Raw genomic sequence first — 12,870 nt, 5'->3', positions numbered from 1 at the left:
TCGCATAACTCATTAACAAAACCCATGTGAAAATGTTTGGTAACACTGATAGCTGTTTGATTTTCTACAAAGACTTATGGGAACACAATATGACACGGCATTCCATGTTATCATTTGCCTTGGTTCAGTCAGAGAGGGTTAAAGCGAATCTTTGGTTCAGTGTAGGTGCTTCACATTCATCTTGCATGATTCTGTTGAATAAATTTGTGGCAAAATGTGTTAGTTCAACATAATAGCATTGTGTTTTAAAGAGAGACATGAGTGATTTAGTACTGTGACAAATAGGATAGAGACTGACAGCCAGTAAGTAGGAAAGAGAAATTACCCGGATCAAACTTAAACCTGGATATACTTGGACCCGAATATGGTTGTAATATATTGGCGCTCTAGCCATGGTTGTACCAAAACATCCCCACTATTTCCCCCCATTTTACAGTGATACACTGACATGCAATCAGACAATATGCATAAATTGAGTGCTCAATTGGAATGACTATTTGAACATAATATGGTCGTGTTTCATTAAAAACTAGGCTGCTTCATGTAATTGTAAAATAGTTTGATAAAATGGACCGTGACTCCTTTCTTAACAGCAAATCTGATTTTACCATCGTGAGTACAATTAGATCAATCAATCAATCAATCAATCAATCAATCAATCAGAACAGTATTCTAGAGACAGAAAGTTAGATGCTCTGAACTTGCAATGGCCTTTTGTATTGTATTTTGGCAAAGCATGCGTATTTGTTTTCTTTCACTTTTAATATTTGAGAACATTCTGATTATTTATTTTGCATGTTTAGTTATTATACATTTAGATTATTTTGTCTTCTCACCACATGTTTATTTTTTTCTTTACAATGGTTTCTTGGTTTTAATGTTTTCTTGTTTTAACAATTTTGTTCTGTTTATTTAATTTAGTTTAGTCTTTTAACAAACTGTTCATGTTTGATTAATCGACTCAATAGATATTATTAAAAACATCTTGAGTTTACTCTATTTTTCTTAGCTCTTCCTTGTTTATGAGCTTAAGGTAAAGCAGACAAAACAGCTCCATGTCACTCCCCATGTGATGTATTCATGCACGTATAATGGCAGGAATCAGTTTCAGGTTAGCCTAAGCATTGTCATGGTCCTGAATGGTCCTGAACACTGATACCACTGACACAGAAGTGCCCTCGTTTTAAAAACATGTCAATAAAGTCATGTGTGTCTGGGGGAGGGGTGTTGAGAGACAGAGATACACCATTCCCTCCCACTCCGACATTTTAGCAGTAATGGTGTCATGAATGGGACTAAGGAATAAGGTTATTTGAATAAGGTTCTTAAGGAAACTATTGGACAAGGGGGTTAAGAATAGTCTTAAACGTTACAGAAATGTTCAAAAGATTTGGACCCTGTGAGTGTGCACAAGACATCCAGACAATCCATGAATTGTGTCCTTTTTTCTTTACAGACATTTCCAGAAGCACCACTTTCAGGATTCATGATGGAACATGTGAGATAACTTAAAATACATGCATTTTAATGGTGATATTAAGGACTTTTGAGGACATCATAATAGTGTGAACAACCATCAAACAGTAATTGGACTACTTGCCAAAACTGTACTCACCAGCATCACACACTTCAGAACAGACATTGTTTAGGCTGGGGTGTCTATGTGATTAAGAAACATAAAGTTTTATGTTAATTAGTGGTCAATTGTATCAGTTAGATTGACAATGCGTGACATTCATTTAGTAGCAGAGAATGAGACCTCTTTTAGATTTTCACTGATCTGGTCACAGCATGAGAAAGCTGTTTAAATTGTCTCCAACTATAATGCATGCAAAACTGGCAAGCGACCTGAGAAAGCTTTCACGCTTAGTGCTGTCTTTGCTGATAGGATACATTTGCGATGCCTCTGACCTCATGCTGTTAACGTTCTTCTTAAATGTATTGCATGGTTAACTGTCGTGGACAATAGAGCTTTGATACACAAGTCTCAACATGTGCCCATCACACAATGAATTTGAAGATGATACCACTAACACTATTGCCTGAAGTGTCAAATTCCTGTTGCTTTAATATGTCAAAACCCCTTGTTAGGCCTACTGAAGCTATATAATCATAGATTATCTTTAAAAAAAAACCCTCATGTTTGTACAGTCCACACATAATACAAATAAAAACATACATATTAACAGTGCTGATTGAAGTGCAGGCCAGATGAAGGTGCTCAATGGAAGTCAACCCCAAACAAAAAGAAGATCCATGATTCTCTTAAAAGCTTTTATTTGCCCATATGGCTACACACATGTTAATGTTAATGCATGTTTAACCTTAATATAGTTTCTGAGTCATTCCAATGGTAAAGTAGGCCTATACTTGTAATAAGGCGAATGGTGCACCTTCCCAGCCGTAGCTGTCAGAGAACTAGCCTGGCACGCCCTCCCAGTGACGCAACGCCTTCAGGCTTTGCTGCTGGTCTGGTCAACTGCTCATTGAGAAGGATTTCTGAGTTCCCGAAATCTGCGGAACTGCCCCCTTTGGTCGAGAACCAATTAACTTTGAGCAGCTCCAACGGCTCTGGGTAGAGGCGTGTTCAAGGCAGAGGAAAGAGTGTTATTATTGGTTTAAACTCGGCAATCCGCTTTCTGACATCTACCAGTAGCAAATCGAGGCACTTAAAGGAGGCGGGTCAACCAGCGCTGGCAAGAAACCGTGTTAGCACAGGCTGTTGGTCAGACTAAAGTCTCGCAGAGCCTTTGAAAGTCGATGGTAATCAGGCTATCAGAGAACCATCCTTGCATCTTCACTCAACCCCTGATTCAGAGAATTCCTTTACAGCCAGTCTGCCAGGAAGAGTGCGCAAACCATGAATTTTATCTAAAATACTAATACTCCAAAACTGTGGGGGGAGCCCAGTAGCAAAAGAAAAAAAAATGCACTGGATAGGCTACCTTTACAAACAACAACATTCCTTTTACATGATGGTACCACACTTCACTGCATAGGTTCAAATAAACTGTAATCTTAGTGTATAAAGTCAGTGCCTAAACTTGTCTTGAGTGATCAACTGACGGTGACCAGCTTATTCACAACTTTTATGTTTTTTTAACAACTTAATACTACATTTTTTATGGTGCATTTCAAAGAGAGTCGCCTATGAAATTGTTTCTCCTGAGCTCGCCATGGTATGCTGCCCTGAATGCATGCATCAGTAATGTAAATATCCGCAGCTGCTCTCCTCTCTCTCCAGAGGTCTGTTTTTGATTTCAAAAAATGCCCCAGCGTACCTCCACTGTACCCTAAATGTGGCCTCTTGTATGTCTAGACAGACAATGGCCTTCATGTTCCAGAGAGTGGGAGTGTTGGGAAAGCGTGTGGAGGATACAGGATGCATGGGGCCCTCAATCCTTCTCACTTCCCGCTTGTTGTTGTAGTTGAAACTATATCCTTATCCCTTCGTTTAGTTCAGTTTTACATGGCATCTACGGGACTTAAAGTCTGATAGATATCTTCAACAAAAATGTTTAAAGAGGTTGATAACTGACTAATAACAAAGTCATTACCTGTAAATAAGAACAAATGTCTTTTTTCTCTTTCTCTTTCCCACAAACCCACGAAGCTCTTTCTCCACATTTTTCTTTTCTACCCCCTCCTGTTCTGTCACTTCCCCCGATTGCTCTGTATCCCCGACCTTGGCTTGACCCCACCCTACACACGCAGGCATGCAGGCATGCACACATACATGTATACCCCTCCCCCATCTCCTGCTCAACAACCCATTTACTCAAAGCATCACTGTAAGATAAAGCATAGGTCTATATGCAATCTATAATTCAAGCAACTGATTTACCTACCTGCATTTTCAGTTACAAAATTGAAGTGATTGAAGACATCTTAGGTATTTCTTCTTTTTGTCTTAAAAATAGACTAGCCTATCAAGGAGGCAGACTTTCTTTAATTTTTTTTTTTATATATGTAGAATTCGATAGACTTCACCCTCCAGGATCGACGCCCACTACAAAATACAGCAGAAAATATTCAACTCAAGCAGTTATGTATGGTCCATGACACAGATCTCTATTTGTAAAATGTAATTTCAGGCTATTGTACTAAAACGATACATGCGATATAAGTATTGGTCCTGATGAAAGGCATTGTGAAAATATGCAGTGTGCACCACACCCCCCGTGATTGCGGCATGATGCTTTAAAGCTCACGCGGACAGAGTTGTTTACCTCTTCGCTGCTCCTGACGTCATGACACACCCCTGGTTTGTGCTTGTGTGTGTGTGTATTTGTGTGAGTATGTGTGCGAAAGAGAATGAGAGTGTAACTGCGTGTGTGTGTCCGTGGATATGTGTTTTCGTGGGGAGGGGAGATTTCCCCAAAGCGAGTAACGAGCATTGGAATTGACCAAGCACAGAGCGCGTGTCGTTCGATGTTGCACCAACCGAAACAGCAGACTCGCGCAGACGGTGACTTTGATCTGTGATTGGAGGAAAAACACACCATTCTGACCAGCTTCGAGGCGTGGCTTGCCAAAGTGATCTCTAGCTATTTAGGGTCAAGTTGAACATTTTTTTCCATCTCTACAAGCGGGTTTGTAAAGTTTGCATTAGTACGACGCGGAGGTCGGTAGAAATCACGCGACGAAAAAAGAAAGAATTAGTTGGACAAGCCATTGTTATACAAGCTGCAAACGCCACGAATCCCGAGCTTGCTAGGCTCGGGGAGGGGGGGCTTTCACGAAGAACGGGGGCAACAAGCTAGCGACATAGCCGTTTAGCCAGACAAAATCAGCTAACGTTAGCTAATCCCTTCGCTAGCTAACGAATCCCAACGTGGGAGTGCTAGTGGTCTGAAGCGGAGCAAACACCTCCATCTGCGGATCAGGCTCAGGCTGGTGAGTCAGTGGGCGTGTTTTGTTCGTGTCTCTTGCGTGCTGTTAGCGAGCAAGCTGGCTAACTAACTTCTTGGCATAAAATGTCCGCGATTTACTAGCGAGCTGTTGGGTTATTTTGCCAACAAGCGAAGGAGGGAGCGATTGGTGTTTACCAGGAAAGTTATTTTTCAGGTGAGAAAACTACGCGCCTTTTGCTAATTTGCTTCCCATCAATAATGTGTACGCTAATAGCAACTCAAATCACAACAGCTAACGTTAGACTATGTTAGGTAACCTGCGCAAGTGACTGCGCTTTTGTCAGTTTGGACTGGACTCGGCTTTTAAAAGAGGAATCATGGAGCTAGCACTGACGTGGTACAACTAACTAATGCCAGTGCATAAAACAACATCCAGAATACTTTGGAAATGTGGCAACCCGCAGCACCGTATTCAACCCTTTGAAGTATTTCTGCGTATCCATTTTATTTTTAGATAGCAGTCAGCGCAGATCTTGGCAAGTTACACAACGTGGAAAACTTCGTAGCTGCTGCACACCTTTTGAGTCGCGGGCAAGACGGCTACTCCTTTTCCACCGGGTCTAAACGACGGGCATGAAACAGTATAAGGTAAGACGTTGCGTTTTCTCCTCTGATTATTTGTTAAAATAGCTACTCACACGAGTAAAATACCTCAGTAGTGCATATGATCATACCCCTGTGACATATTTTATCGTTTGGAAACATTCCGTCTCACTTTGCGAATGTTCCCGTCAGAAGTTAGGCCCAATATTCAGGAACGTTAACGATAATGTTATTAACTTAGCTGTCGCTGTACACACTAACGTTAGCGTTATTTTTCACCGTTAAAGTTAACAAGGAATGTTGCTCTGAATTGGTCTTACACGTCACTTACTATGTATTAGACACTAAACATATGTAATAACATTGTCTTTACAGTTATTTTATAAATGCACATTTCACCACATGACCCTCACATAATGTATATGCTAACGTTAGTTATCAAAACTCTTCATGCCGTTGACGTTAGCTATAGCTAACTTTGTCTCCGGTGTCAGGATCTGTCTTCTGTTTATGTTTGTCTCAACTAAACTAACCTTTTATCAATACATGAACTACAATTGTATTTTAGATAAAAGGAAGAGACAGAATCTCTGAGTTTTGTTGAGAGCAATTTACGTGTTTAAACATACCTGCTCATTCGTGTTTTTTTTTTTTTTTTCACGTGTCGTCAATAACAATGTGTCTGAACAGTGAAAATGTTTATAGTGTACACGTGTATTGTGTTTGGATCTTTTTCGCCACTTGATCTATCGGTGGTAATAAATATAGTACCAACAATTCTCATTAACTTAACTTATTTAGTCTTCATCATTGAGAATTAGCCTAATAAATGACCAAGACAGCTGTCGTTGACCAACATCTGAAGTTGTGGTGAAATGTAGGGTAAATATAGAAGGCTTTAAGTTTAACATTTTCTATACATGATGTTTAGTTAACAATGTGCTGAAATTACTCTCTACAATGGCTCAAATTTGAAATAGTAGTCTGTTTGTTTTTGTGCATTTACAAAGAAAAAGATCCTCACCAGGTCTTTTTCTTCTGCCTGGCAATGGATGCTTATTATTGTGTAATGATTTATCTTCATAAGAAAATGTATTTGACTGAAACACAGGAAAATTCAATTTAATTGCATCAAGTTAAATCACACTTGAGTTGAGCTTGAGTTGCACAGCATTTTCTTTTGTCACAAAATGTCTTTGCTTTACCTTTCTGTTCTGCAACCATAGATTGACCCTTATCATGGACACACAAAATGCATGCACCCACCCACACTCGCGTGCGCACACACACACACACACACACACACACACACACACATACACACTCACACACACACACTTTCACAAACACACAGACATAGGCACATATTACTGCAAACACACATATTGGCACACACTGATGTATGTAAACCAGTGCATTGTTTATTGGCTGAAGTTGCTTTAAAAAAACAAAGCTGTTCTGTTTTTGTTGTCCATTAATTGTGTTGTTGGAGCAAAAGAATAGATTGTCAAGTTTTGAGTGGAAATTCTGCCAAAACAAGTGATCTATACTTCAAGAAAATAAGGAAAGTTAGCACTGGAGTCTGTGGTATTTACTGGCCAATATCTTAGAATGGTTTAAGTGGCTGCTGTCACATGGTCTAAACCTCCTGATCACTAAATGATTGGACTGTTCAAAGGTAGTCTTTTTTCACTGCCTTTTCAGCTCAGAGAAGAAATAGTGTGTGTGTGTGGTGTGTGTGTGTGTGTGTGTGTGTGTGTGTGGGGTGGGGGGGGGGTCATGCAGGGAAGTTACCTCCCAGCGATGTCGGCAGCAAAAGCCATCAGTCAGGCTAACAACAGACCACTGCCTATATGAAAAATATTAGAGATTAGACTGTCACTCTCACTCAGCTGCTTTCTGTTTTCGTGGACCTGGAAAAAAAAATGGGAGAGCCTAATCAATGGCTTTTTGTTTTTAGTGTGAAAAGCAATACTGTAAATTTCATGGAAAAGTTTTGGTTTTGACTGTGCAGAGTGACCTAGTCTTTAATGCTCCGAGGAGTTCCTTTGGTGGGCTAAAAGGTCACTGTGAGCTACAATTAAATCTGTAGCTCAGGGTTTCACCAAGAAGCAGTCCTGTATTGTGGAAATGCTCACTTCTGATTTGTTCGTTTGCCTTGAAGGAGCATGAGATACACAAGCATGTAACAAGATTAGCGCTGATATCCTGGCTCGAATCCCATATTACACACAGGGACCTGCACTCACACATACACACTTGCTCGTACTGTTCTAAGTTGTCGCACTGTCGCTGGCTATTAACACATGCTCTGTGGTCCTCTCCTCTCTTTCTTTCCTTCATACGGCCTTATTTTGCCACTTGTTTTTTTCCACTTCATTCCAAAACCTCCACGTAAAAATACAGAAAAATAAAAGAAATGGAGAAAAAAAAGTCAGGCAAGCAAAAGACATGTGGCATCCATCTTTAGGGTAAGCAGTGAAATGGAGCCTCCCTCGTGCCTCTGCTGGCCCACCGGTGCTGCTTGTGGAGTGACGGACCCCACGCTACTTGGAATGGTACACTCTAGACCCCCTTTCCCCCGCCAACATCTTGGTACCTCCCTTTACCCTCATACTCACTCTCGCCTATAGTATGGCAGTGCACCTGTGCATACCTGTGTCGTCCTGTGCCCGGCCGTGTTGTTTTGAGTGATATATGGTCAGTTGTAAAAGTGTTTTGAGTTGCGGTGGTCACCAGCTCATTAGGATTGGTTCAGTAGTCAGACTTTAGAGGACCCCCCCTCCCCTTTATCTCTACCAAATGCCTAATTTGAACGCATAATAAACATGCAGTTTTCACTTAGTAGAACTGTTATTACCGCTTTACTACTTAACTGCATATCCATATAACACATTAGCCAGTTCCTCGGTCAAAAGCTGTGGTTAACTTGATGACTTTGCCTGAAAACTGAGTGTTTTTTTAAGAAAATGGATAACAGAGATTGCTACAAGTCAAGCTGTTTTGGATCAGTGTTTACTCTGTGTCTGAAAAGCAGATTTGTGGGGATGGGCACAAACCTCTGGGTTTGGTGTGTGTGAGAGTTGTTTATTTGGGCCAAGACCGTTAGCGCTGCGCTGCCCTCATTGTTTCACTGCTGATATGTTGAAGACATCTCAGTCTTATTTAGGAAGCTGCTCGTTAAGTAGGCTTTAATGCTTCAAAGTGGACTAAATGAGTCAAATGTGTTATTGTTGTGGTGGTTAAAATGCGCTGTTGTTGTCAGATTTGTACCATGAAGTACAGACCTGAATGTTCTCACTGGTCACTACCTTTTACTCTCCCTCTCTCTCTCGCTCCCTCCCGCTTGCACACACACGCACACACACACGCACACACACGCATGCACGCACACACACGTACGTCCCTATACTCCTCCATATTTCCTTGTCATTTTTCTTCGTCGTATTTGTAAAACTTTCTTTTGCATTCTCTCACTCCCTCTGTCCACTCCCCCCCCCCCCCCTCCCACCCTCGCTCTTTTTTTACTCGTTCTGTCTGTAACGCCTCTCCAGAGGGGCCCAGTGTAAGGGGTGGCTGTCCTCCCTCGTGGTGTGTTAGTGAGGGAGAGAGAGCATGCAGAAAGGGGCTGAGGGGAGGAGGGGGGGGGGCTGTTGGATGTGGAGCATAGGACACAGGACCCCCCGCCCCCACCCCATTCCCCACCCTCTCCACAGTGAGCAAGGGAGGAGGGAGGGAGAGAGTGGGAGCATGCGCTGCTCACACCGTGTCACTCATATATGTTTGCATGTGATAGGTGGACCAAGAGATGTGTGAATGCAGAGACAGAGAGCTGGAAAAAGAGGAAGAGAGAGAGAAAGAGAGAGAAAGAGAAAGAAAGATGAAAAAGGAGACACAGATCTACACAGATAGTTTGATCAAACACAGTTCTAGCTCAGGCTGGTGAAAGTCTGGTCTGTGTTTTCGGTTTTACTTGTTCACTTTCTTTTCACTTTCACTCTTTGAGCCTTTTTGGTCTTCTCATTCTTTCAGTACTTGCTTTTCACTCTTTTTCACTGCTTTCCCTTTCTCCCTCTCTTTTCTTCTATTTCCCCAAAACACCCTCTGTACTTTAACCTTTTACTTGCCCTTGCTCTCTCTTTTTTTCCACTGCCTGTGTCTGTCTGTGACAAAAAGCAAAACGTATAAAATCTGAGCCCTGCTATTCCGGTATATGGTGGGTTGATAGCCCTCTCACTGAATTTGTTTTGAAAGCCTGGTTTCAGTATGACGGTGGTTGGATGTACCCAGCATGGGATTGGCAGTGTTTACAGGCAGGCAGCGGTGTTTGTAGAGGCTATGAGTTGTCTGCATAGCTCGTTAAAGGGCCAAATAGGTGCCCCCCTGTGAATCTGCGAAGGCTTGAGTTTGTGCCGTGCAGAAACGGGGCTTGTAGTCTGGCTAAAAAGGGCCCTGCCTGTTGTTTTGGAGCGAGATGGCGAGAGTTCAGCATTGTTGAAGTTCAGCTGAGGTCTTGCTGATTTTATGTGTGTTCTGGACGCAGGATGACCCAGCCAGTGGTATGCGCTACAACGTATTGCCTTGTGTTCTCCCCTTCTTCTCCTCTTTTTCACTCTCTCTCTCTCTTTTGCTTTACTACTTTTTCCCATATCACTCCCTTCCTCTCTCTCTCTCTCTCTCTCTTTCTGTCTCCCTCTCTCTAAGGAAAAGACACGTTTTGGAGCCCTTTCTTAGATTGCGTCATGTGATGTGTGAGGAAGTTCCTTGGACAGTTCAGGATTATGCCTTCTTTTACTGTGTTGTTTCCCCCTCTCCTTCTTCTTTTTAGCACTTTTATAGCGTCGGTCATCATTCCTTCACAGGCTCTGTATGTTCGCATGCGGTCACTAACTCATCGCAAGCATTCCTGACGTGTGAATCGGTCTCTGCCTGTCTGTGTGCAGTTATGTCTAATGACTGCTTATAAAAACCCTCTCATCATCTCTCCTCTCCTTCTCCCTCTCTATCCCTCGTTTTCTCTCCGTCTCTGTCTACTTCGCCCTTCCACTTGTTCTATAATCATCATCTACCTCTTTAAATGCCAGCTGGAAACTGCCATAGCCTCATCTGGCTGAATAGAATCATTTTTATTGTTACCCGAAATGTTCACCTTGTAGTTTTTTTGCTTCTTACCTACCACAGTTTTGTTCCGTTAATAGCTATGTTAATTCTGCCTTCTATGGATATCTGAGAGTCCTCGGCCATAGGAACCAACACCATAACTGGAATTACAAGACATCTGATGCAACCCACTCTTTAGAACCCATAGAGGTTTTGTACACAGTAGTGATGTCACATCCAGTATAGAGTAACCATGGCTACATCCTTGAGCGGGAACATGGTGCCCTACTATGGAGTAAACACGGCAGCCAGATATAGAGATCTGGCTAATTCCTAAGGAGTGATGATTGGTAGAGCATCAACGATGACACCTTAGTGACTGCATGGGTTCAGAAGAAGAGCACTGAAGCCCACTATGTTCCAACTCAAATGTGATCCACATGCTTCTGGTCAGCCAACACCCAAATTAACCAAGGATCGGATCAGAACACGAAGACCGCAAAACAAACACTGTGGTATAGTTCTGCAGTACAGAATTTGGGACACCTCAAGAGATGTTAGCCTTAAACTAGGTCTGTGTTGACTGAGCTGTAATCAGAAACTCATAGCCTTAGCTTTAGGATTATGCAACACTGGAGAGATAGATTTATTAATCTCATAGTATATCAAGTGGAAGAACATACGAGCTGATCTGCGTTTGTCACTGCTCAGAGTGTTTGCGTGCTTGCTCGCTGGCTCTGTGGGTGAAGGGTCAGGCTCCTGAACTCTGGCACAGATACAACAGGCCTGCAGCCATGCCATATATTAGCCATTATATGGAGTGAACATGGCATATCACATCACTATTTGTGCTGTGATGAATTTTGACGATGGCAACAAGAGAAGGTGAGCAGCTAGACTAGAATGCAATCTCTACTATCTTATTTGGAATTTTTCCATTTTCTACACAGAAGAGCACTTTTGGTTAAGTGACACATTTAGTCATTGATAAAAATGCGTAATGGCTGGGGTCTGCTTGAGGTCAGGCTTTCATGGGGTTGCTGTATTTTTGCCATGCAGTAGCAATTTGCATGCAGATTTCTCCTCGCAGTGTAGTGCACACACACACACACACACACACACACACACACACACACACACACACACACACTTTTCAATACAGGTCTTACCATTGAGTAAGAGTAGCTAGCCAGCCATTTTACTCTCCATGCTTTCCTTGTAGGGGGAGGTCCTGTTTACAATTTCAGAAACTAAATGTATAGCTTAAGCTGTGCAGTTATGGAGGAGAAATATGTACCATAATATCAGCACAGAAACGTTGAAAAAAAGTTCATTATCATCATCGGCAGATAGGTACATATCTGGTGATGTGTCTAGCTTATGTGGTTTGAGGGAAGCGTTATACAAATCTGTTTAAGTAGGAGGATATTTATATTTGTATTTGAAGCTGTTGAAGCGGTAAAAACTATGTGTTCCATATTTTGCATCTTACCCAACTGTGCCATATTTTACATTTAATAAGAAATAATGTTTTTAATTTATATGCAATAGTTAGGTCATATCAAGAAGAATAATAGCTAATTCTAGTACAGGGGAGATATGATGTTCCATTCAATGAAATGAAAAAAGATTTGTATTAGTATTGCATTGGCAATTGGCCATAATTGGCTTATCGAATATCGACAGAATTTCTGTTTTGGAGTAATTTGAAGAGATCTGTCCTTGTCCATTAATGGGGTCATTTCATCCTCGGTAGGTAGGCCTCTCCCATGTCATTTCACTGTTGCAGTAAGTCTGTGGTAGAGCCACTCACGTTCCGCCTCTCGTGTTCTTGCACGGGTCATGCTCTGTTACTGCGCCCTGTATCCCTCTGTAGCTCTGCTTCCGGAATCCAGAACACTGGACCATTGTGAGTGACCCGGAATGGCGGAATATTGGAATGTCAGAATTGCTGCCGACAGGGTCGCAGAGAGATTCCCTCCGAGTTTGCTCCCACTCGGCTCGCTTTGGTCTGAAAACAGAGTGGGCAGGGACGTCCTCTCACTGACCAGAGGCCCCAACCGCAAAGCCCCCCGCCCCCCACCTCCCCTCAGAGAGGGGCAGCATCAGAAAACAAAACAGCTGAACGAGCTCATAAATGAGGCCTCTCTCTGAACTCCCAGCACTGAGAGAGATCTGGGGTTTAGGATGGTATTTCACCAACAGTGCCCGGCGTGGCTTAAGCAGCACTGTTTTTATTAGAGGTTGCAGTCTGTATTGAAAGTGGGCCTGACTTTAAAGAATGGACAGTACATGTGTATTTTTCCATGTCTTG

General features: G+C 42.2%; 1 protein-coding gene across 2 annotated transcripts in view; it reads left to right on the top strand.

Moving 5' to 3' along the window:
• The first annotated feature begins 4,567 nt into the window (after positions 1-4,567).
• Positions 4,568-12,870, top strand: part of LOC134093023 (vitamin D3 receptor B) — a 34,693-nt gene continuing 26,390 nt past the window's right edge. The window contains exons 1-2 of one of the 2 annotated variants that reach the window (XM_062546276.1): positions 4,568-4,896; positions 5,368-5,501. The gene's annotated coding sequence lies outside the window, so the exon portion shown is untranslated. Of the gene's footprint in view, positions 5,068-5,367; positions 5,502-12,870 lie in introns of both variants that reach the window. The other variant, XM_062546275.1, reaches the window with a different exon arrangement.

This window comes from Sardina pilchardus, chromosome 9 (assembly GCF_963854185.1).
Source record: "Sardina pilchardus chromosome 9, fSarPil1.1, whole genome shotgun sequence".
NCBI classification, from domain to species: domain Eukaryota; kingdom Metazoa; phylum Chordata; class Actinopteri; order Clupeiformes; family Clupeidae; genus Sardina; species Sardina pilchardus.
This window is presented reverse-complemented; position numbering and strand designations above follow the sequence as displayed.